Consider the following 25,631-nt stretch of genomic DNA (forward strand, 5'->3'; position numbering starts at 1 on the left):
GATGAATATATTAAATGACCACTCTTGTAGAATACATAACACAGACAAAGCAGAATCCCCGTCATCCTTATATCGGGCACAGTGAATGGCTCGGACAGTAACTAGCTCCTGAATTGCACCTATCCTTGTAGAATGTTCCCCTTCCTGTTAGAGTGCCCCAATTCTGATATAATGTCCCCATTCTGGTATTATGTCCCCATCCTGGTATAATGCCCCTTTCCTGGTATAATGTCCCCATTCTGGTATAATGTCCCTATTCTGGCATAATGCCCCCATCCTGGTATAATGTCACAAATCCAGGTATAATGTCTCCAATTCTGGTTTAATGTCCCCATCCTGGTATAATGTCCCACATGCTGGTATGATGTCCCACATCTTGTTAGAATGGCCCCATCCTGGTATAATGTCCCCAATCGAGGAATAATGCTGGAATCCTCGTATAATGTCCGCAATCCTGGTAAAATGTCCCCAATCCTGGTATAATGTCCCCAATCCTGGTATAATGTCCCCAATTCTGGTATAATGTTCCCCATCCTGGTATAATATTCCTATTCTGGTATAATATTCCTATTCTGGTATAATATCGCCATTCTGGTATAATGTCCCAAATTATTTTATAATGTCCCCCATCCTGGTATAATATCCACATTATGGTATAATGTCCTCAATGCTTGGCCCTTTCTGTTCTTCTCCAAAACATTTTAAAAAGAAACAAGCGATTCTACTCACCTTCCTCCACTCTCCCGCTGTGTGCTGTCCTTTTCTGTAGCCGATGCAAGAGCTGGCGGCTGACTTTGCTGTGCATCTCCGGGAAGCTGATGTCTGCTGCTGGCCTCTGATTGGCCGGCGGTGTGTCTTGTAGTGTAAACACCCGGCGAGTCTCTGCACCACAATGTATTTCATCTGAATAAGTTCCTCGGACAAGCATACAGGTGAAGTTGGAGTGGAAGGGTCCCCCTACCACAAGGGCCCAATCGTTGCGCCCCTGATAACCACATCTGTATCTTAAAAGTTAAAACCATTTACTAATTTTGAAACAACAGCATTTGCTTTACTAGCATTAGGAGCATCTGTTGAATCTAGCTTCAGCTAGCAAGGTCCATGACCAAAGTCCTGAAGGACTTAATTTTATCTGTTTCAATTTCATACATTGAAATGATAAAGTTTTGTAAATGCATGTATTCTGACTGCAAAAAGACCATTTAAATTTTAAGGTTTTTCTCCATTCAACTCTTCACAAATATTAATACTTGCCGTGATAAAAAAAAAAAAATAACACTATAAGCTGGTACTCACCTTCCCAGGATCCAGCTCTGTATCTCGGCCATTATTCTGGTGATTGTGTACAGGCTCTAATGATGATGTCACATGTATACAGCTACAGCTTATCACTGAGCTCACATAGACAGATGCTGAGCTTAGGGCTAAGTTTGAGTTCTGTAGATGTGACATTACTGTGCACAATCACCAGAACAGCAGTGAAAACAGCACTGGACACGAAGAAAGTGAGCACCTGGGTTTAAATCCCACGAAGGTCAACATCTGCAAGGAGTTTGTATGTTCTCCCCGTGTTTGCTTGAGTTTCCTCCGGGTTCTCCGGTTTCCTCCCACACTCCAAAGACATAGTGATAGGGAATGTAGATTGTGAGCCGCAGAGGGGGCAGTGATGATGATGTCTGTAAAGCACTGTGGAATATGATGGTGCTATATATGTAAGAATAAAAAATAAATAAATAAATGAATAAATTAAGAAAAAAAACATTTAGAGGTGAAAATGTCAGGGTCATCAGTGTTAAATGCTGTGATCATAATAGCTACCTATCAGACTAAAAAATAGATGGGCAGCATGGGTGGATATGCTATTTGTGTAACTTGTGTAGCCACACAGAGTCTCAAAAGATAAGACTGCCAACTTCAAACTCCAAAAAAGGAGAAATTGTGCATTATGAGGAGCTTTCATACAGCAAAGGGCCCTTATATATCTTTCTTGCACAAGGACCCTATTCTGTCTAAGTCCACTCTTGGTGGGCAGTGCACAATGTTTCCCACCATTGCAAGTACCTTTGTACGCATATAAAAAAAATCTCAAAACAAAAGTAGTTAATATGGTCACATCTTCCATCTAAGGCTATCTTAACTATGCATAGGTTTTTGTACTTGTCAAATGGCAGGAAGAAATACATATCAGTGCATGTTATTCTGGCCTTCTATTACAGATTTTGTATGCTATAACTCACTTTATTGTCTACTACACAGATGACAATTCTTTTTTTTTTTGCTTTTTTGATTTCAATTTTTTGTTATCTTTGTTGCTTTTTTTTATGGTGGAACACATTGATTACATGAATGAGCAAGCGAGGTTCCATAAAGAAACTGCCAATAACATTCACCAGATATTCAAGAAAATATTCCTGCAGCTTATCAGAAGAAAAAATATAAGGGACATAAAACTGTGATTATTGGTTGAATGTATTTTCCTAGACATCTTGTCAGTAATCTCGCTGAAGGACAATCCATTTATTTCAGGCTGCTTGGACAGAGGTTTTCCACTCAGTAAAACCAAATACAATATTAAACATTTCAGGTTGTGTTAAGGAACATGAACACAATGAACGGTATATATATAGATTCCTATTTGGTGCTCCTTTACAAGGCAATTATATTTTATGTTCATTCGGTGGTCATTTAGGCATAATGACAAATGAGAAAATTCATACATGCTCAGAGACATATAATACCGGGATTTCAAGTTTTACCGTACCCCATTAACATAATATGCTTGGGTTTTGGAACTTGACTGCATCTTGACTAGTATAATGCAGGCTTTTCATTACTTTCACTTTATTTTACAGTGGAAAGACCGTTTTTCTAAAAGTAATTGTGGAGAAACATTTTTCCTACCGCTCTGAAGTAAACTAATTAAGTCCATGTTGCAATAAAGACACATTTACATTTTCCTTTTTTTTTTTTTTTTTTTTTTTACACCTCGGCACAAATTAGAAATATTTCCACTCATATCAGATTGTCTTTATTGTACATTCCAAATCTTAACGTTCAATCTGATCAATCTAGATTAAAAATAAAACAATTCCCTCACTTGTGTATAATGTTTCATATGCGCCGAAGCAGTATGTAAACAGAGTATTTGGCATTTTTATTAGGATGTGGAACTCAGTCATTTCCTTTGCAACAACATCTCATAAACTATTTTGACAGTCTAATAAACTATAAAAAGCTGTGGTAAAAACTGGCTCAGAATGTTATAACCGTACAAAATGGAAAGAGCAAGAAAAAACATCTATCACTGGGATTATTATCACTGTTGTCATAGCAACTTAGTTGCAAAGGCAATATCTCCATGGTTCTGCTGTTTGTTATCATCCTTCTTGATTTTACATCATTGAAATTGTAGTAATTACACTCTGCCTGATGAAAAATGCATGCTGTCATGGCAACTAAGTCAAATATTCTTAATCATTTCACCTCTTCAATCTAAAATATAATTGTTTGTCAGTAAAATAGGTTAGACTGAAGGCTTCTACAGAATTATGATTGCCTTAAGTGTTTCAAAAATGTACTCTTAAGTTTAAAGCTTTAAGATAAAACACAGTAATAGCCTGATACACAAAACAAAAGCTTTTTCAGAAAATAAATCAGCCTTTGAAAACACTTCTGCTGAAAAAATTTGAGGGATTATGCTCTAAACATTTTTATAATTGCGCTTAAATATTTATGTTTGACTTGCTATTGTGTCTAGTCTCATGAGAAGAGGAGCAGAGAAATATGTTAACATTACAAGTATTTTCATATTCTTAACCGTAGAAACATTTACAATAAAGAACTAAGTATCAGTAACTACAGATGTCTCACGTTTCTATTTATCATACTATGGACACAAAATACATCCAGTTTTGGGGATATTAAAGGGAACCTTTCACGTGAAAAAACACTAATAAACTGCAGATATGGAGTTAATCTGCAGATTAATAGTGTTCTGAATCTTCTCGGTGCCATCACTTAGAGCCCCGCTACTGGGAGGAAATTACATTATTCCCCCCTGCCACATTCGGGTTTCAGTCACGGGGGCGGTGCCAGCAAAATTTCAGTCACTGCTCTATGTATAGAAAGCAGCAGCTGTAACCGCACCCCCGGCACTGACTGACAGCCGGTCCTAATGCTGATCCTGCTGTCAGTCAGTGTGGGGTGCGCGGTTACAGTCGCCACTCTCTATCCATAGAGCGGTGACTGAAGCTGTGCCGATGCCACCACTGAAAGAGCGAGTGAATAAAGCTGAAGTTAATTTCTGACCAGCAGTGGGGCTCTCAGTGTCGGCACTGGGCAGGCTCAGAACACTATTAACCTGCCGATTAGCCCCATATCTGCAGGTTAATAACATTTTTTTCACGTGACAGATTCCCTTTAATTAGGATGAGTTCACAGTGAGGATAGAAGAATAAACGTAGAAACTGAAATGCAAATAGGAAACAAAATTTGCATGTTTTAGATCAAGGAGGCCCAACCTGCAGCCTGGAGGCCACATGTGACCCACGATGCCTTTCTGTGTGGCCCCCAAGCATATGGATTGAAAAATGCTTACATATTAACTATATGTGACCAGGCACACACAGAAGAGTAGTGGCAAGCAGGAGGAGCAGGGACTGGCAAGTACTAATGGTGTACTCTATAGACATCTCTGGATGCCTCACACCAGGACAATGGGTTCTTTTAACTCAATGGGCACTCTGGAAAGCAAAATGTGAGTTAGACAAGTGGCCTTCCGTACCTGTGTCTCCACTCTAGTTTATGGGAATTGTGAAAAATTAGGCAGTAAGTATAAAACCCATGACCTATTGAAGAGAGCCGTATTCATTTATCACCTCTTCCCTTTTAGAATCTATTTGCACTGATTTTTGAGGATTTAGAAGAGGATTTTCCTGCAAATCCACATAAAAAAAATGCTTAAAATATTCTTTGAATAAGATTTCCTGCTGTTTTTACTGGAAAACGTTCAAAATAACTGGACAATACAGCACCTTGTGCACTATAGGAGCTTTTCCCATTAAAGTTGGTCGGAAACTTATTCAAAGAGGATTTGATGTGTTTTTTTATGTGGATTGAGGAGCAGAAGCTATTTTTAAATCATCATCAGAAACCTGTGAACACATCATGAGAGTTCTAATTGATATAGGTAAGAGTCCTGTAAGTAGAATTTGGACCTATAAGACATTTATTGTATATACGGTACTTTTTATATGACTTAAATGTCATAGAAGGAAATATCCCTTTAATTTTCTGTACGGCCACCAGATCTGTTCAGTATGACTATGTGACCCTTGGACCAAAAAAGGTTGTGCCCCCCTCTTTTAGATGAAGCTTTTGCTGCAGATTTCATTTCGGCTGCAAGTTTCACCCATTGCATTGCAATAGATGAAATCACAGAGCATGATGTATGCAGCAGGCTTGCGAACTTGACTATTTATTTTTTCTGGACAGCTTATCAAAAAAATCATGGACAGACAATATATTTTAAGGACAAATTGTAAAACCATAGTAAATCACTATGCTTATAAGCGATACATGGCTATAGCCCATAATTCTGATATGGAAAAATCAGGTGCATTCACTGTGAACTATAAAATTATTCTAAATACAGTTAAAAAAATCTGTATTAGTTTCTTCAGCTTCAAAAAAATCACGGGCACCTTACATTTTTTTATGGACAGGGCAAAAAAGTGTCCTATTTTCATGGACTGTCCTGGAATTTCTGGATGGCTGGCAGCCCTGGTATGTTGCAGATTCCATATCTGAAAATCTGCAACAAGTATCACATATGGCAGTAGGGAGTGCTCCTATGGTTCAGTTTAACCATGCTGAAAAAAAATTATGCACTGAGCAAAAAGGCTTAAATATTTTATGGTAGCCATGCTTGTTAGATATCTAAGTAATTCACCAACAGTGTCACTAGTGTACCCATACCTCATCGCACCCCTTCTATTGTTCAGAGTCATTCATTCATATCTTCTGCAGTTCTGAAAAATATAAGGGAAGGTTTATTAAAGGGATCCTGTCATCGAGATATTAGACCTCTAACTAAAGACATATGTGTAAACGACCTTCAGTGCACATTGCACTTCCAGCTCCCTATTTCCCTGCCTGCTGCCAATCTCTGTCAGACAGGTCACTCTTCTCTCAGTGAACTGCTTACCTTGCCTGAGAGTCTACATATCGCCCTGGGTCGTCTCTTTATAGGGGACGGCACATGTGCAGTAAACTCCTGAGATCTGGCCAATCAATCTGTGCATAGCCATCCCCTCTGATGAGACAACCCCGTGAAATGACAGCACCTGCATGAAATCTTGGGTAGGAATAGCAGGCCACTAAATGCCAGTGAAGAGTGACTTGTCAGTCAAAGGCCAAAGGCCAGTAACAGGTGGGATAATAGGGAAAGAGGCAGGAGAGCTGGGAGTGCGGTGCTAGCCCCCTGCACTTGTGATTAAAATTTCAAGGCTCGATTTCTATTTCTCTACAATTTACAAACAAAATACTACTAGCAAGGTAAAGATTTAATAAGCATTAAGTGGCCTTTATACATGTCTTTAGTTAGAGGTCAAATATCCTAATCACATTTACAAGCTGTGATACTGGCAAAAGGGGGTGCTACTTGGTACAAACCATGCAGGGTGCCCAAACTTTTGCGTCGGCTCATTTTCATTTTTAGCAATTTTTAAAATGTAAAAGATGTCAATATATACATATATTTTTTTGCCTAAAATACAAAGAAAATGTGTCATCTTTAACTTTAGCGTTTTTAGAGATCATTTCATCTTCAACTTGCTTAATTGTTCATAATAACAGTAATTTTGATCACGGGTGCCCAAACTTTTACATGCCACTGTATGTGGGGGCCATTAAACTGTTTGGAGGGCCATCATACTGTATGGAAGGCTGTGTGTCATCCCACTGTGTTTGGGGGACTTTGGGGCCATCATACTGTGTTAGGGTCACTGTGGGGGCATCATACTGTGTTGTAGTTACTGTTGGGGTATCATACTTAGTGGGGAGTTACTATAGGGTCATCATACTGTGCAATGTGAAGGGTACAGTGGAGGAATTCACTGTGGAGGTGCCATATTGTGTTTGGGGGGCACTTTTGTTGGCTTCATATTTTATGAGGGCTATGAGAGGGGTAATTTAGTGCATGAGAGCACTAAGGGGCTTCAAAAGAAGCAAAATTACACAGCAAAGTTGTGAGATATGCTCTACTGTGACTCCAACGATTATAATTTATATATACAGTATATTTTTTTGGGGGGGGGACCCATTTAGTACTTTTGCTATGGGGCCCTTCTCCTTGGGGTTCCTTCAATGTAATGGAGTAAACATAAGGCAAGAATTTAACTAGGGTTTGGAGCAAGATTTTTGTCCTCAAAGTCACACATTTTATTTGGAATATTGCATACAATATTAAACACAAATTTATGAATTGTGCCTTTTTTAAAATGTTGCACAAAAAAGTTGCAATCTCACTCCATTAGAGAAGTGGTGCAAAAAGTGGAAATCAATTCTAGACAGAAGTATTATATTTAAATATATATCAAATATATCAAACATTGTGCAACACTTTGATAACTTTGGCCCAAATATTGTCAATTCAGCCACAGGCAAAACTGACTTAAAAAAAATGTCTCATATTGAATTCCCACAACATGGTTTGCTGAAGGCCCTTCACAAGTCGATTGCAGTTGGCAAGGGGAGGTGATCGGGATACTCACCTCTCCTGCCGGCGTCCAACGCTGTCTGCTGCGGCTTCCCGGATGTTGCCATGATGACTCGATGTCGTCATGACAACATCCGGGTCACCAGACAGCAGGAAGATACTTTTTTCATGCGCAGTGCATGACCAAAGTATCTTCTGCATCTGCAGCGCTAACAGCCTGTATAGAACAGGGATGGTGCTCCATCCCTATGCTATAAAGGCAATCAGAATAAAAAAGTGAAAGTGCCATAGTGGGACAAAGAATAAATGTAAAAAAAGTGTTTAAAAAGGAAAAAAAAAAGTAAACATATAAAAAAAATAATAATAATAATCCACCAAAAATAAAAATATAATGTACCCATCAATAAATATTATTATGAAAAAAAAACAAAATAAAACAATAAAAGTACACATTTTTGGTATCACCGCGTCCGGAACGACCTGTCCTATAAAACTGTCCTACTAGTTAACCCCTTTAGTGAACACGGTAAAAAAAAAAAATAAAAAACGAAGCAAAAAACAATGCTTTATCATCATACCGCCAAACAAAAAATGGAATAACACGCGCTCAAAAAGACAAATAGAAATAAAAATGGTACCGCTGAAAACATCATCTTGTCCCGCAAAAAACAGGCTGCCATATAGCTCCATCGGCCGAAAACTAAAAAAGTTATAGCTCTCAGAATAAAGCGATGCAAACAAATATTTTTTTCTATAAAATAGCTTTTATTGTGTAAAAGCGCCAAAACATAGAAAAACGATATAAATGTGGTACCGCTTTAAACGTACTGACCCGAAGAATAAAGCTACCTTATCAATTGTACCACACGCGGAACAGCATAAATTTAAAAAAAAAAAAAACAATTACTGAATTGTTGGTTTTTGTTTATATTGCCTCCCAAAAATCGGAATAGAAAGTGATCAAAAAAAGTCACGTGCCTGAAAATGGCACCAAAAAAAAGTCAACTCATGCGGCAAAAAACAAGCTGTCACATGACACTGTCGGCCGAAATATGGAAAAATTATAGTTCTCAAATTATGCTGATGCAAAAACTAGATTTTACAAAAAATGTGTCTTTTAGTGTGTGACAGCTGTCAATCATAAAAACCCGATATGATTCTGGTATCGCTGTAATCACACGACACGAAGAATAAAGTCATCTAATCACTTATACCGCACAAGGAAGGGCATAAAAAATAAACTCTATGGTTAGGGTTAGGGTTGGGCTAGGGTTAGTGGTTGGGATTAGGGTTAGGGTTGGGCTAGGGCTGGGTTGGGGTTGGAGTTAGGGTTGGGCTAGGGTTAGGGTTGGGTTTGGGCTAGGGTTAGGGTTGGGCTAGGGTTAGGGTTGGGGCTAGGGCTAGGGCTAGGGTTAGGGTTGGGCTAGGGTTAGGGCTAGGCTAGGGTTAGGGTTGGGGTTAGGGTTGGGGTTAGGGTAGTGGTTGGGGTTAGGGTTGGGGTTGGGCTAGGGTTGGGGTTGGGCTAGGGTTAGGGTTGGGATTTTTTTCAAAAGTAAAAAAAAAAAGATCACGATATGGCGACTAGTGTTGAGCGCAAGTGCTCGCTACTTGAGTTTGCATCGGGTATGCACTGAGTATTGCGGATGCTCAAGTGACATGCTCGAGTCTCCGCCCCATATGCTTCACGGCCAAAAAAACCTTGCGGGGATTGCCTGCCATGCACGAGCGATCCCCGCATGTTTTTTTTGGGGTGTCTAATAACCATGAAACATGTGGGCGGGGACTCGAGCATGTCACTCGAGCACCCGCGATACAATGTGCATACCTGTGTACCCGATGTAAACTCAAATAGCGAGCACTTATTCAATATGATGACCTAATGTTATCAAATTCTGTGTCGTACCTCTGGGTTCAAAATGTTCACTATACCCCTTGATAAAATCCCTGAGGGGTGTAGTTTCCAAAATGGGGTCACTTGTGGGGGGTTTCCACTATTTAGGCACATCAGGGGCACTCCAAACGTGACATGGTGTCCGCTCTCGATTCCAGCCAATTTTGCGTTCAAAAAGTCACACAGTGCTCCTTCCCTTCTGAACTCTGTGGTGCGCCCAAACATTGTATTTTCCCCACATATGGGGTATTGGCGTACTCAGGAGAAATTGCATAAAAGTTTTTGCGGTCCATTTTCTCTTCTTATCCATGTGAAAATAAAAAAATGGGGCTAAAACATCATTTTTGAGAAAAAGTTTGATTTTTTTATTTTCACGGCTCCATGATATAAACTTCTGTAAAGCACTTGGGGGTTCAGGGTGCTCACCACACATCTAGATAAGTTCCCTGAGGGTCTAGTTTCCAAAATGATGTCACTTGTGAGGGGTTTCCACTGTTTAGGCACATCAGGGGCACATCCGCTAATTATTCAAGCAAAGTTTACATTCAAAAAGTCAATTGATGCTCCTTCTCTGCCGTATGCCCAAGCAGTGGTTTTCCCCCACATATGGGGTATCTGCTTACTCAGGAGAAATTGCAAAACAAACTGCATGGTGCAATTTCTCCTGTTACCCTTATGAAAATGCAAAATTGGGGGCTGAAAAATATTTTTGTGGGAGAAATGTGAAAATTTTGTTTTTACGGCTCAATGTTATAAGCTTCTATGAGGCACCTGGGGGTTCAAGGTGCTCACCACACATTTAGATAAGTTCCCTGAGGGGTCTAATTTCCAAAATGGTGTCACTTTTGGAGGGTTTCCTCTGTTTAGGCACATCAGGGTCTCTCCAAACCCAACATGGCGTCCGCTAATTATTCAAGCAAATTTTATTCAAGTCAAATGGCACTCCTTCCCTTCCGAACCCTGCCGTGCGCCCAAACAGTGGTTTTTGCCCACATATGGGGTATCTGCGTGCTCTGGGGAAATTGCACAACAAATTTTGGGGTCCATTTTTCATGTTACCCCTGCAGAAATAAAAAAAATGGGTCTAAAGTAACATTTTTGTGAAAAATGTTAAATGTTAATTTTTTTCTTCCACATTCCAAAACTTCTTGTGAAGCACCTGAAGGGTTAATAAAGTTCTTGAAAGTGGTTTTGAGCACCTAGAGCGGTGCAGTTTTTAGTATGGTGTCACTTTTGGGTATTTTCTGTCATAAAGACCCTTCAAAGTGAATTCAAATGTGATGTGGTCCCGTCCCTAATGTTAGGTGTCAGGCGTTGCCTGGATTTGAAATGGGTCCAGAACATTCTGTGGTCTCCCATTCCTGTCCAGGTTGTCTCTTGGGTCTTTGTTCCTAGCAACATGAAAGATAGGTTGCTGAGGGAGACAGGGCTGCTAAAGCCTAAGTCCAGGATTCTCTGTACTGAGCATGCCAGTGACATGGCGGACCGTGATTGGTGGTTTGGGAGTCAGCTAATCCGGTGACCTGGCACCGCCTGATTGGTCGTGGGTGATGTCACCAATGGTGCAACGGTGGGCAGGGCTTAATCTTTAAAAAACCCACCCACAAACATGGCGGCACACTCTGATCATTGAGCTGTGATGGTGTTGGGTGGACGCTTGGTCTCTTGGGCTCCACGTGTGCTTTAGTTTCTGGCAGGCAGGTTTAGTGGAAATAGGCAAGCTTAGATGAAATAGGCAGGTAGCTTCATCTGACAGTCTGGCTCCGATAAAAGGGGTCGCCTTACACCCCGAGCAGTCTGCAGACACACTATTCCCGGTACCACCTCTAAGCCATGTGGAAAGATACTCCTCAGTCCGGTAGCACGCCGGCTGGGAGCACGTATTCGCCGGCGTGAGTCACACACGCATCCTAGCACCAACTGTGTAGTCCTTATGCTGCAACAGAACTACAGATACATTATTTACCACACATCTCTCGTGCAGTTAACGGAGATAGTGCGAATCCTTATTCCCGTTTCGGTGTGCTGTAACACGGAGGGGATTGTTATTTAAGTTGGTTGTTTTACCTTATCACCCGGAAGTTGTTCGGCTGCAGTCCACCAGGCTGCATCGCGGACCCTGGGTTCGGTTGCTTTCCATTATTTAATAAAGTTGTTTGCTACTGTTCCCCTAACACCTAAAAAAATGGTTTTGTAAATTTTGTTGGAAAAAGGAGAAATCGCTGGTCAACTTTTAACCCTTATAGCTCCCTAATAAAAAAAAATTTTGGTTCCAAAATTGTGGTGAAGTAAAGTAGACATGTGGGAAATATTATTTATTAACTATTTTGCGTGACATATCTCTCTGATTTAAGGGCATGAAAATTCAAATTTTGAAAATTGCTAAATTTTTGCCAAATTTACATTTTTTTTACAAATAAACACAAGTGATATCGAAGAAATTTTACCACAATCATGAAGTACAATATGTCACGAAAAAACATTCTCAGAATCAGAGGGATCCATTGAAGCATCCCCGAGGTATTACCTCATAAATTGACAGTGGTCAGAATTGTAAAAATTGGCCTGGTCATTAACGTGCAAACCACTTTGGGTTGTAAAGGGGTTAATAAAAATGAATCTCTCAATTATTTTTGGAAAAAGCAATCAAGTAATAGACAGTGTAAGAGATGTATGCGATGACAATGAACATTCACTTCCAGCAGATGTTACCACTTACTACCTGTCCCTATTGTAAATGCTGCTAACAGCGGTATCAATAGGGAATAGAATAGATTTTTTGTTGTTGTTTGGTTGCAGCATCAAGGAGTATAAGGCAATAACCCCTGGCTGGATGCATGTAATACGCTATCCCTAGCGCGATAGCTCACCCACACACAAATTTCAGATGAGAGGTAATATTTTAGAATAAAAAATAGACTTTAACCGGCCCCAAAGGGATTTTTTTGGTACGTGACAGCACCAAACTGTGGAAGAATGCAAGCAACTCTGCCTGCTTTGATGTATTTCTGAGTGCAGATTATATTAAAAAGCATGAATCTGTAAATGATTTTTTGGAAAAAAGCAATCAAGTTATAGACAGTGTAATACATGTATGCGACAACAATGAACACTCATTTCCAGCAGATGTTACCTAGCACCTGTCCCTATTGTAAATGCAGCTAACAGCGGTATAAATAGGGAATAGAATATTTATATATATTTTTTGTTTGGTTGCAGCAGCAAGAAATATAAGACAATAATCCCTGGCTGGATGTGTGTAATACGCTATCCATAGTGCTATAGCTCATCCGTACATGAATTGTAGATAAGAGAGGTAATATTGTAGAATATAGAATCTATTTGAATTGGACTTCCCATTATTAAGGAGAGGGTATTCTATACTGTTAATGCGTATGCAGTAATTGCAAGGGCTGCCAAAAATTAGCACCCACTCCAATACCACTTTAAAGAGACGTAGTGAAAGGCCTTGGAAAAATTGTATTAAAAATTATTAATGAGTGAGTCTCCTATACTGGTAATGAGTATGCAGTAAGTGCAAGGGCTGCCAAAAATTAGGACCCACTCCAATACTACTTTGAAGAGACGTAGTGAAGGGCCTTGGAAAATTTTAACTAAAAATTATTAATGAGTGGGTCTCCTATACTGTTAATGCATATGCAGTAAGTGCAAGGGTGGCCAAAAATTAGGACCCACTCCAATACCACTTTGATGAGATGTAGTGGAGGACCTCAGTAAACTAATTTTTTCCCATTATTAAGGAGTGGGTCTCCTAGACTGGTAATGTGTATGCAGTAAGTGCAGGGGCTGCCAAAAACTACGACACAAACCAATACCACTTTGAAGAGACGTAGTGAAGGGCCTCAGAAAATTGTATTAAAAATTATTAATGAGTGGGTCTCCTATACTGTTATTGCATATGTAGAAAGTGCAAGAGCTGCCAAAAATTAGGACCCACTCCAATACCACTTTGAAGAGACAAAGTCAAGGGCCTCAGAAAACTTGAATTAAAAATTATTCATGAGTGGGTCTCCTGTACTGCTATTGCGTATACAGTAAGTTCACATGCTGCCAAAAATTAGGACGCACTCCAATACCACTTTGAAGAGACATAGTGAAGGGCCTCAGTAAAATATTTTTTCCCATTATTGAAGAGAGAGTCTCCTAGACTGGTAATGCCTATGCACTAAGTGAATGGGCTGAAAAACATTTACCCCTGGTGGGTAAACATATATTTTATAGAATGTTAGAGGTAGGCCTCTAAAAATTGTTAAACACCCTTAAAAAATTAATGATGGTCACTCTGTTGATAAGGTGTCAGAGGATGAGAAGAAGGAGAAGGAGGTGGATGACATAAAAAAACGAAATTCTGAAGCGTATATTCACTATTGTTGAGCGAGCACAAAAATGCTCGGGTGCTCGAAGCTCGGGCCGAGCTCGCCGTGATACTCGGGTGCTCGACCCGAGCAACGAGCCCAATGTTAGTCTATGGGAAACCTGAGCATTTATGCGGCACCCCAGGCAGTCTGTAGAAAGCCTAAAAAGTGCCCAAAACGATAGTGACAGTGCTCAAAAGACATGGGAACAGCATGGGCATCGCCCCAGGAAGCATTTCTGACCCCCAGGTCACTGCTGTCAACAATGTGGTCAGAGGTATTAAGCCACTTTTAAGGGCTCACAATAAAACGTTCAAAAACGAAACTGAAACGGTTTTCCTGTGAAATATGTTAAGGAACTTCCTTTCCAGGGTAAAGACTTGTGTATAAGGTAAAATAAATTACCAAAAATAAAAATACTCCTCCACACCTTGGGCTATGTTCACAAGTAGCATTTTTTATGCGTTTTTGTACTTTTGTATTGCTTTCAACCGTGACAAATGCATTCACCGGGAAATATCATTTTAACATTTTACAATCTTATCTGGCCATGTGCTGTGTGACACATGCATACAGTGCTGAAAAGACATGGGAACAGCATGGGGAAGACCCCTGGAAGCATCTCTGACACCCAGGTCACTGCCTAAAAGTGTGCCCATCAGAAGTGATCCTTGCCGCATCAGAAGATGCAGACTTGTAACTATCCCCGTTCAAGTCCTTGTCCCAGGGCAGTGTTCAATTGTACCTCCCCCACTCCTTGCAATGCAAGCGCAAGTATGCAGCCTGCCACCCACCCACCCCCAGGCTGCAATAGCATACTGCTAGCTTGTTTGCACTTGAAATTGGGCCTTTTAGGCATGTGGAGGCGGAATCTGGCCACCACGTCATGTCTGCGTCGGCGGCCTGGTATCTATACTCAGTCCCCAGCCGCCCGGTGGCCGGGTGTCCACACTCGGTCCCCAGCCACCAGGGGGCGGCCGGGTGTCCATACTCGGTCCCCAGCCACCCCGCGGCCAGGTGTCCACACACGGTCCCCAGCCGCCTGGGGGCATCCAGGTGTCCATACACGGTCCCCAGCCGCCCCTATTTGAAGGACAGCCTAACCACAAACACGTGGACAAGTGAATGTGGCCAGGGATGGTCCATCCCACGCCTTCACACTGGGTTAATATTGTGGAAGCCGGGACACAGTTGGACATTGGGATGCAACACGTCCTCCAGACATAGAGGATTGCGGGTCCTGGGTCAATCAGGCTTCAACACAAATTCAGAAGGTAGACAGCAGCAGTGGTCTGTCTCCTACACAACGAGTAAATTATTCATGATCTTGAGGCCATCCATCTCCTTAGCTTTCTGTTCCTTGGAATGCAAGTGCATGTATGTAGTAGCGGCTAGGCCTGAGGTGGTCAGCGTTTTGGCGCATATCCTACCTCCTCCGAGGATTTCTGGATGTTTTCCTGCTACTATCCCAGTTCTATGACTCCCGTTAAAACAAAGCTTCAGGTGATGAATGATGGATGAGGTGGTGGCAAAGGAGAAAGAGCAGGAGGAACATGGACCATTCTCTTCAATATCAGGCCAGTCAACCACACATGTCTTGTAGGATATGTTTCTGTACCAAAAGGAGCAGTTCGGCTACACAGTTATAGGGCATACAGTGAGTGCAATGCCTACCAAAAATTTCGAGGCACTCCAATGTCCCTTGGAAGTGACATGGAGGTCAGAGGGCCTTAACTAAACCGGTTTTTCAATTTATAGCAACTGGGTCTCATGTGCACTGTTGGCCTAAGCAGTGAATGGAAGGCTTTCCAAAAATTATGAGGAACTGCAATGGCCCTTGAAACACACGTGGATTACAGCATACTAAAAAACTTCTACCAATTATTGGGGAGTGGGTCTCCATTAGTGTTCGCTTATGCATTGAAAAGCAAAAGCTGACTAAAATTAGGAGGAAATGCAATGCCCGTTGGAAGAGTCATGGAGGTTAGAGTTAATTAAAAACAACATTTCAATGCCCCTTGGAAGAGCTGTGAAGTTCAGAATGGTTTAACAAGTCGGTTTTAATGCCCCTTGGAAGAGACGTGGAGATCACAGTAGCTTAACAAGATGGTTTTAACGCCCCTTGGAAGAGACGTGGAGGTCGCAGTAGCTTAACAAGATGGTTTTAATGCCCCTTGGAAGAGACGTGGAGGTCGCAGTAGCTTAACAAGATGGTTTTAATGCCCCTTGGAAGAGACGTGGAGGTCGCAGTAGCTTAACAAGACGGTTTTAATGCCCCTTGGAGGAGACGTGGAGGTCGCAGTAGCTTAACAAGACGGTTTTAATGCCCCATGGAAAAGACGTGGAGGTCGCAGTAGCTTAACAAGATGGTTTTAATGCCCCTTGGAAGAGACGTGGAGGTCGCAGTAGCTTAACAAGATGGTTTAATGCCCCTTGGAAGAGACGTGTAGGTTGCAGTAGCTTAACAAGATGGTTTTAATTAACCTTGGAAGAGCCATGCAGTACAGCATCTTAAAAACATTATTCCCATTATTGGGGATTGGGTCTCCCATAGTCTTTGCCTATGCCTTCGAAGCAAAAGCTGCCAAAAATTAGGAGTGAGGAACTTGCAATGCTGGCAACACGGACCAAGGTCACCCTGGGGGTATAGTGGTGATGGAGGCTGAGGATAAGGAGAAGAGCAAAATACAGCCGAAATGAGGAAGCGTATACCCATGTGTGGGTGTGAAGCGGTGCATGGGAATACACCTCCCGAAATAACACAGTGGATTTGACTTTATGTTACTCTGCTGTCATTTGGTGGTAATGAGAAGTCTGGCCCAATCCAGCCCTTGTTCATTTTGAAAAGGGTCTGCTTGTCAGCATTGTCAGTTGTCAGGCGAGTGCGCTTATCAGTTATAATTCCTCCAGCGGCACTAAAACCAAGCTCCGATAACACGCTAGCGGCAGGGCAGGCCAGGACCTCCAAGGCGTACAGAGCGAGTTCACTCCAAGTGTCCAGCTTGGATACCAAATAATTAAAAGGCACAGAGGAATCACGGAGGATGCTGGTACAGTCGGAAAGGTACTCCCTCACTATCTATTGAAACTTTCCACTCCTTGTGAGAATACCCCGCGCCTCAGGGCCTGTAAGCTGGGTGGATCTCAGAAAACTGTCTCAGAATGTTGACAGTGTTCCCCTGCTTCTACTGGATTGGAGTTGCGTCTCTCTCGCCTGTACGCCTTGGTTGGGCAACGAACTGTGACCTCTGCCGCTAGCGTGTTCAGATGGGAATTCTTTTAACAGTTCTGCAGCAAGGGCCTTCTGGTACTACCGCATTTTTGTAGACCTCTCCACCTCAGGAATAAGAGAGTGAAAGTTCTTCTTGTAGCGGGGGGTCTAAAAGTGTCACCAACCAGTAATGACTGTCACCCAACATTTTTACAATGCGAGGGTCACGGTTAAGGCAGCGTAATATGAGGTCAGCCATGCGTGCCAGACTGGTAACGGGCAAGACTTCCGTATCATAACCAAGATGATGACTGACCATGCTCTCCTCCTCCACCCCCCTGTCCTCAAGCCACCCACGCTGACCTGACGGTATGACAGTTGTTCAGGTACTATCGTCTACAGCGCATAATACAGGCTCCTGTTCTTCCTCCTCCTCCTCCTCTCCCTCATTGTCCCCCAATGCACATTGGGATGAGACGAGGCTCGGCTGTGTGTAATCGCCCGCTATGGCTTATTGATCCATCTCATCATACTCTGGCTGCAATGCCTCCTCTTTAATTCTCTGCAGAGAACGTTGCAAAAGACAGACAAGTGGGATGCTGATGCTAATGATGGCGTCATCGCCACTCACCATCTTGGTGGACTCCTCAAAGTTTGTCAGGATGGTACATATGTCAGACATCCAGGTCCACTCCTGAGGTCTTATGTGTGGAGTCTGACCTGAACATCGACGGCCTTGTTGCAGCTGGTACTCCACAACTGCTCTCTTCTGCTCACAAATCCTTTGCAACATGTGGAGGGTAGAGTTCCAACGTGTGGGGACATCACACACTTGTCGGTGTGCCGGAAGCTGCAAATGCTGCTGCAACACAGCAAGGGCGGCGGAAGCTGTAGCCGACTTGCGAAAATGAGCAGATAGGCGGCGTACTTTGACGAGCAGATCTGGCAACTCGGGGTACGATTTAAGAAACCGCTGAACCACGAGGTTAAGCACATGAGCCAGGCATGGCACGTGTGTGATCTCACCTCGCCTCAGAGCCGCCACCAGGTTACAGCCATTGTCACACACGACCATGCCTGGATGTAGGTTCAGCGGTCTCAGCTACAGATCTGCCTGCTCTTTCACAGCTGTCCACAACTCACAAGCAGTGTGAGGTTTATCACCTAAGCTTATGAGTTTCCGCACAGCCTGTTGCCGCTTGGCTGAGGCAGTACTGCAGTGCTTCCAGCTTGTAACTGATGTGGTGATATCTGAGATGGAGACTGAACATGAGGAGGAGGAGGAGGATGAGGTGCAGGAGCTGTACACTGTGGGGGCAACTCTGACTGACATAGGGCCCGCAATCCTCGGTGTGGGGAGGATGTGTTCCGTCCCAAGGTCCGACTGGGTCCAGGCTTCCACTATGTTTACCCAGTGTGCCGTCAGGGAGATGTACCATCCCTGGCCACAAGCACTTGTCCACGTGTCCGTTGTCAGTAAACAGAAGTCGGCCTTCATTTTTGAGAACAGGTTGACAGGCAACCCGTCAATACATTGTGCCTGTCCCCCACATGCCTACTCAACTATGTATGTAAAACTGGAGCAACGTAGAGTATATAGGGCATAAAACATATTTTATTAATACTAGTGAGAGCATTCCAATACTGAAATTTCGGGTATCGACCGATATTCGCTGTATCGGAGTTCCGATGCTTAATTCCGATACTTTTAGAATATCGGATACCGGAATCGGAAGTTCCCATAATGCAATGAGCCAGTTTGATTTTATTCAGCCAATGAGGATCCTAAGAAGTGTGGGCACATCCTGTTAGGCATGTTAGGCATGTTAACTAATGGCATGGCTGTGATTGGCTGCTGAAATGATGCACTATGAAAGCCGCCGCCGCCATTTTGGGTTCAATCTGCTGTGAATTCAGGTACAGGACACTGCTGTTCTGTGGGACAGTTTGAGCTAGCGATTTGCTTTATTATGCTTTACCCAGGCTACTTTATAAACCGCTGTGTGAAAAGCTTTCTTTTGCCTTGCAGCGTTAGTGCACAGTTCTCTGCACTGTTCACGGTTGCCTGAGAGGTCTCTGTGTGTGAGTGCAGCTCACGCTGTAGTGTGTTCTGCAGCCACGTACGGTTGTAGTCCGCTCAGCGTGCGTCACTGCCTCATACATTGTCCTTTTTTGCATTAGTGCTGCTCATTTTTCCTGATTTCTCCTATTAGTGTGGTTCCATCCGTATCCAGCTAGATTGCTTGCAAACAAACTATATAGGAGTAGATAGAGGAGCCTTTCTGCAGCCTTTTGCCCTGCATCCCCAGCCAGATTAGTATTAGCCTATTTTTTGTAGCCTCATCTATTGCATTATAGGTTACCTTCCTGCCTTGTAATAGCTACAAAAAGTTTGTGATACTATCAGTTTTACATCTTTGGGCACATCCAGTGTATTTTTGTGAAAAAAAAAAACGTAAATAAAGTTCACCAAACACTCCACTTTACAGTTGTGTAGGCCACATTAGCTCATATTAAAGTCTAGTCCACACTTTATAAAATTAGTGTTTCTTATACCTGTTAGCAGCTGTTCAGGAATAAGCACATTATGCCCTTAGTACTTTTCTGCCTAACTTTATCAGTCTACCAAGATGAAGAAGGCAGGGAGTAAGGCATGTGGTCGTGGGTGTGGGCGTGGAGTTTCTGCAGGGAGAGGACGTGGAGATTCTGTGCCTGCTGCAGGCACCAGTGACTCAGCATCCCCCAGTTTTACCAGGGAACAGTCCTTTATGTGCAGCTTTGTTGGAGCTCGCCCTACCCCACTGCTGCGGGAGGACAAAATTGAAGCCGTTGTCGGATGGATGGGAGCTAACGCATCGACTTCAATTAGTTCCAGATCCTCTCAGGTCCTGAGCACTGAAGAGCACCCATCTGTCTCTTCACCACCTGCCAAATTGCCCAGGCAGTCAGACACCCCTGGACAGGAGCCATCTCTACTTCTGTTCTCTGAATCTCTTGGCTTGGAAAGAGGGGGCCAGCCAAGAAGAATTCTAGAATTTGAAGAAGAGGTAGTATGCAGTGATGCGCAACCTCTTTGTCTCTCTGAATCTGAAGAGGCGGGTGGGCCAGTGCCTATGGTCAGCACACCTCAGAACGCATCTGATGATGAGACTCAGGTGCCACTTTCTGGTGCATACTGTGCTCTCGAGACTACCCAGGAGAAGCAGTTGTTTGAAGAGGGTAGTAAAGATGATGAGGTCCTTGACCCATCATGGCGTGAGGTACAGGAAGGTGATGGGAGCAGCTCTGAGGAAGAGATTCCCCGAATTGCTCAAAAAGGAGGGAGAGGGAGGGGGCAGACTTGGTTGCCTGTAGCCTCCACTTCGGCACCCATTAGGAGCATGCATCTTCCAAAACCCAAAACGGGCACTCCCAATACTTGCAGTGCCTGGCCCTTTTTTGACACAGTTGCAGATGACATTTGCTTTGTCAAATGCAAGCTGTGCAATCAGAAAGTGAAAAGAGGGAAAAGTGTCAGCAACTTCAATACCACAAATATGTGGAAACATGTGCGGACCAAGCACATGGTGGAGTTACAAATACACACTGAAGACCTAGGCCAACCTACACCGCCACCTACCACCTCTTTAGCTCGTGTAGTAGCCTCTTCCTCCAGCTCACACACAGCCGGTTCGGCTTCCTCACAGGATCGCCATGGAAGAACCTCTGGCACTGTTATACAGAGACAGTGTAATTCCACCCACAGCACCATGTTCCCTGTCATCCTCACACTCCCAGGCCAGTCTACAGCCATCACTAGCACAGGCATGGGAGAAAAGGTGCCCATACTTCGCAAACCACCCCTGAGCACAGGCTCTGAATGCTGGCATTGCAAAACTATGGTCCCTTGAAATGCTATCATTCAGGCTGGTGGAGACTGACACCTTCCGTAACTTAATGGCATTGGCTGTCCCACAATACAACGTGCCCAGCCGCTTTTATTTCAGCAGGCAAGCCGTCCCTGCCCTGCAACAGCATGTGGAGGGAAAAATTAAACATGCGCTACAAAACGCCATCAGTAGCAAAGTCCACCTGACCACCGATGCGTGGACCAGTAAGCATGGACAGGGACGATATCTTTCCCTCACAGCCCATTGGGTAAATGTTGTGGAGCCGGGTACAGATCTTGAGAGTGGCGCTGTACTTGTTCTGCCAACTCCAAGGATTGCAGGAATCCAGTCTGTACACATTGACTCCTCCTCATACTCCAGTTCCTCTGAATCAGCGCTGCAGGAGCCGTCACGGTCTACCTCCACATCAGCCTGTGAACGGTTACCTGTTACGACCGATATGAGCACAGCCGTGGCCAAATGTCAACAGGCCATATTGAACTTAATTTATTTGGGGAATCGAAGCCACACAGCGCAGGAGCTCTGGAATGCCATCAAGTAGCAGAGCGACGTGTGGTTTGTGCCAGCGAATCTCCAGCCAGGCATGGTAGTGTGTGACAATGGCCGAAATCTGGTGGCAGCTCTGGGCCTAGGCAACCTCACTCACATCCCATGTCTGGCACATGTGTTCAACTTGGTCGTGCAGATTTTTTTGAGTGACTATCCGGATCTTGATGCACTGCTGCACAAGGTCCGCATAGAGTGCGCTCACTTGCGGCGTTCCAGCATCGCAAGATCGCGCATTGCAGCTCTGCAGCGCCGACTACGCCTTCCGGAACATCGCATCATATGTGACCTACCTACCAGGTGGAATTCAACATTACATATGTTGGAGAGGTTGTGTGAGCAGCAGGGAGCAGTAATGGAGTACCAGCTGCAGTAGGCGCAAACAAGTCGCACTGCGTGCCGTTCACACATCACCACCACTGAGTGGGCCTCTATGAAGGACATCTGCCACGTTTTGCGTGCTTTCGATTATTCCATGCGGATGGCGAGTGCAGATGATGCACTAGTCAGCATGAATTATCTGCCTGCTTGAAAAAACACTGCAAGCACTAAGGGCGGAGGTTTTGGAAGAGGTGGATGATGAGGAGTCACAAATGCCGTCTGCTTCTGTACAGTCTGCGCAACGTGGTTCCCCACAAAGGCCTAGGCAGGGGACACTTTGTGAGGAAGATGAGGAGGAGTCAATGGAGGAGGAAGACATCTGTCCAGAGGAGGGAGGTACACAATGCTCTAGTAGTCAGTATCTAGAGCGAGGGTGGGGTGATGCAGAGCAGACAGAGATCACGCCTCAAGCAGGGGACAGCGTTTCTTGGCCAGTTGGCAGTCTGCAGCACATGGTTGATTTCATGCTGCAGTGCCTGAGAAACGACTGCCGCATCGCCCACATTCTCAACAAGGCTGATTATTGGGTGTCCACTAGTGTTGAGCGAGCACTAAAATGCTCGGGTGCTCGAAGCTCGGGCCGAGCTCGCCGTGATACTCGGGTGCTCGACCCGAGCAACGAGCCCAATGTTAGTCTATGGGAGACTCGAGCATTTTTGAGGTGGCACCCCCGGCAGTCTTTTAAAAGCCTAACAAGTGCCCAAAACGATAGTGATAGTGCTCAAATGACATGGGGACAGCATGGGGATCGCCCCAGGAAGCATCTCTGACTCCCAGGTCACTGTCTAAAAGTGTGCCCATCATAAGTGATCCTTACCGCATCAGAAGATGCAGACTTGCAACTATCCCCATGCAAGTTCTAGTCCCAGGGCAGTGTTCAATTGTACCTCCCCCATTCCTTGCAATACAAGCTCAAGTATGCAGCCTGCCACCCACCCACCCCCAGGCTGCAATACCATACTGCTTGCTTGCTTGAACTTCAAATTAGGGCCTTTTAGGCATGTGGAGGCGGAATCTGGCCACCACGTCATGGTTGTGTTGGCGGCCTGGAATCCATACTCAGTCCCCAGCCGTCCGGCGGCCGGGTGTCCACACACGGTCCCCAGCCGCCTTGGGGCAGCCGGGTGTCCATAAACGGTCCCCTATTTCTCCTTGGAACATCCCCCCACACACTTTTCTTAGCCCGGCCTGCTTTAGGCAGCATTGGACGAGCCCACCAGAGAACCAGACTCCTCCGGTGGGCCCTGACTTCTCCATCGGTGGAGTTGAGAGTGCCAAGGTGAGGAGCATGATGATGAAGACAGAAGTTAGCATCTGCTATGTTTTCTTTTAATGCAAGTGTAAGTGTGCAGCCTGCCACCCACCCACCCCCAGACTGCAATTCCATACTGCTAGCTTGCACTTGAAATGGGGCCTTTTAGTTTGGAGGAGGCCGAAGCTGGCCACTACCTCATGGCTGCTTCGGCAGCGAGGTATCCATACTCAGTCCCCAGCCGCCCCTATTTGTCCTGGTGTGCCTTATACATAAGATTAAGCGCGTATACCAAAACATTACCTGTGCCCTCCCCAGTGCATTTAGTGGGAAGGAGAGCCTATTCCGCTGTAGTGTGTGCATGCCAAACTCCGGTTCATGGTACATGCGAAGATGCCTCCCACCTTGCACCTGTCGCTGCAGACATGCAACTATCCCCATTCAAGTCCTTGTCCCAGGGCAGTGTTCAATTGTACCTCTCCCATTCCTTGCAATGCAAGCGCAAGTATGCAGCCTGCCACCCACCCACCCCCAGGCTGCAATACCATACTGCTTGCTTGCTTGCGCTTTAAATTGGGCCTTTTAGGCATGTGGAGGCGGAATCTGGCCACCACGCCATGGCTGTGTCGGCGGCCTGGTATCCATACTCAGTCCCCAGCCGCCTGGTGGCCGGGTGTCCCCGCTTGCTCCCCAGCCTCCAGGGGGTGGCCGGGTGTCCATACTCGGTCCCCAGCCACCCCTATTTGTCCCGGTAACCTTTCCCACACTTTTCTTAGCCTGGCCTGCTTTAGGGCAGCATTGGCCGAGCCCACTGGACTATCAGACTCCTCCGGTGGGCCCTGGCTTCTCCATCAGGGGAGTTGAGAGTGCCAAGGTGCGGAGCATGATGAGGATGATAGAAGTTAGCATCTGCTTTGTTTTGTTGTAATGCAAGCGCATGTATGTAGCAGCGGCTAGGCCTGAGGTGGTCAGCGTTTTGGCGCATATCCTACCTCCTCCGAGGATTGCTGGATGTTTTCCTGCTACTATCCAAGTTCTATGACTCCCGTTAAAACAAAGCTTCAGGTGATAAATGATGGATGAGGTAGTGGCAAAGGAGAAAGAGCAGGAGGAACAGGGACCATTTACATCAATATCAGGCCAGTCAACCAGACATGTCTTGTAGGATATGTTTCTGTACCAAAAGGAGCGGTTCGGCTACACAGTTATAGGGCATATAGTGAGTGCAATGCCTACCAAAAATTTCGAGCCACTCCAATGCCCCTTGGAAATTACATGGAGGTCAGAGGGCGTTAACTAAACCTTTTTTTTCATTTATAGCAACTGGGTCTCCCGTGCACTGTTGGCCTAAGCAGTGAATGGAAGGCTTTCCAAAAATTATGAGGAACTGCAATGCCCCTTACAAGAGCCATGTGTGGCACCCCAGGGGTCTGGTCACCACAGTAATAGAGATATTACGTCGGAGAGCAAGTGGGAGGTTTCCTGGTCAGGATCCCTTAAACATGCAACATCCTCCTGCCCCAATCCTGGGAGGGGAGAATTCTGCCCTTATAAACTGGATCTGGGGCGGGGGTGAGTGAGTCAGAGAACAGTCAGAGTCAGAGTGAGAGCAAGGGAAAGTAACAGCAAGGAGCTCTGTAGGAGCTAGGAGCTAAAGACCAGGGGCTGGAAGCTGAGCAGAGCTCGCCCTGGCAGAAGGCAATAGGAACCAGACACAGGAGTCCGAAGCTGTGAGGACTTATATATCCAGCAGCAGAAACCAGCCGGCAGGGGATTTCAGGTCCTCTGGCCATAGGGTCAGTCACAAGCAAGGGACCAGCACTGCCGTCAAGGAGCGGAAGCTAACAGAAGGCCCCAAGTCACCAGCTATACGAGTGAGCACTACACGGTACACTCAGGGACGTGGGCTACTTCTACCCGCTTACAGCAAGGTAGCCAAGAAGAGTGCAGACAGACGGGGAGGCCTACAACTCCACCTGGCCAGGGGAACTCCTGCTTGCTCACAGACTGACCAGGCCTCTTATGCTAGCCAGTACTCCCGGGAGGGTCTACCTTATAATCATCAGTAAAGACCCTGAACTGCACTGCAAAGACTCTGAGTCATTCCTGCTGCGCTCGTGCACCATCACCCCCATCATCCACACTCACTGCCCTGAGGCTATACTCCTCCCGAGGGGAGTTATCCCATTCTATGCTGCGCACACAACACCAGCCTCAGCGGTCCGCCTCGCAGCGGTGGTACTCCCTGACCGCAATCCACGGGTGGCGCAGTCGAACAATTAACCTCAAAACCTAAGAAAGACTGCCACTAGTTTGACCAGCCTGAGCCACGGGACCGGGTCACCGCCACGGAAACTACAGACCCCA

Source organism: Phyllobates terribilis, unplaced genomic scaffold (assembly GCF_046119375.1).
Source record: "Phyllobates terribilis strain yellow unplaced genomic scaffold, ASM4611937v1 Scaffold_4__5_contigs__length_816908805, whole genome shotgun sequence".
NCBI classification, from domain to species: domain Eukaryota; kingdom Metazoa; phylum Chordata; class Amphibia; order Anura; family Dendrobatidae; genus Phyllobates; species Phyllobates terribilis.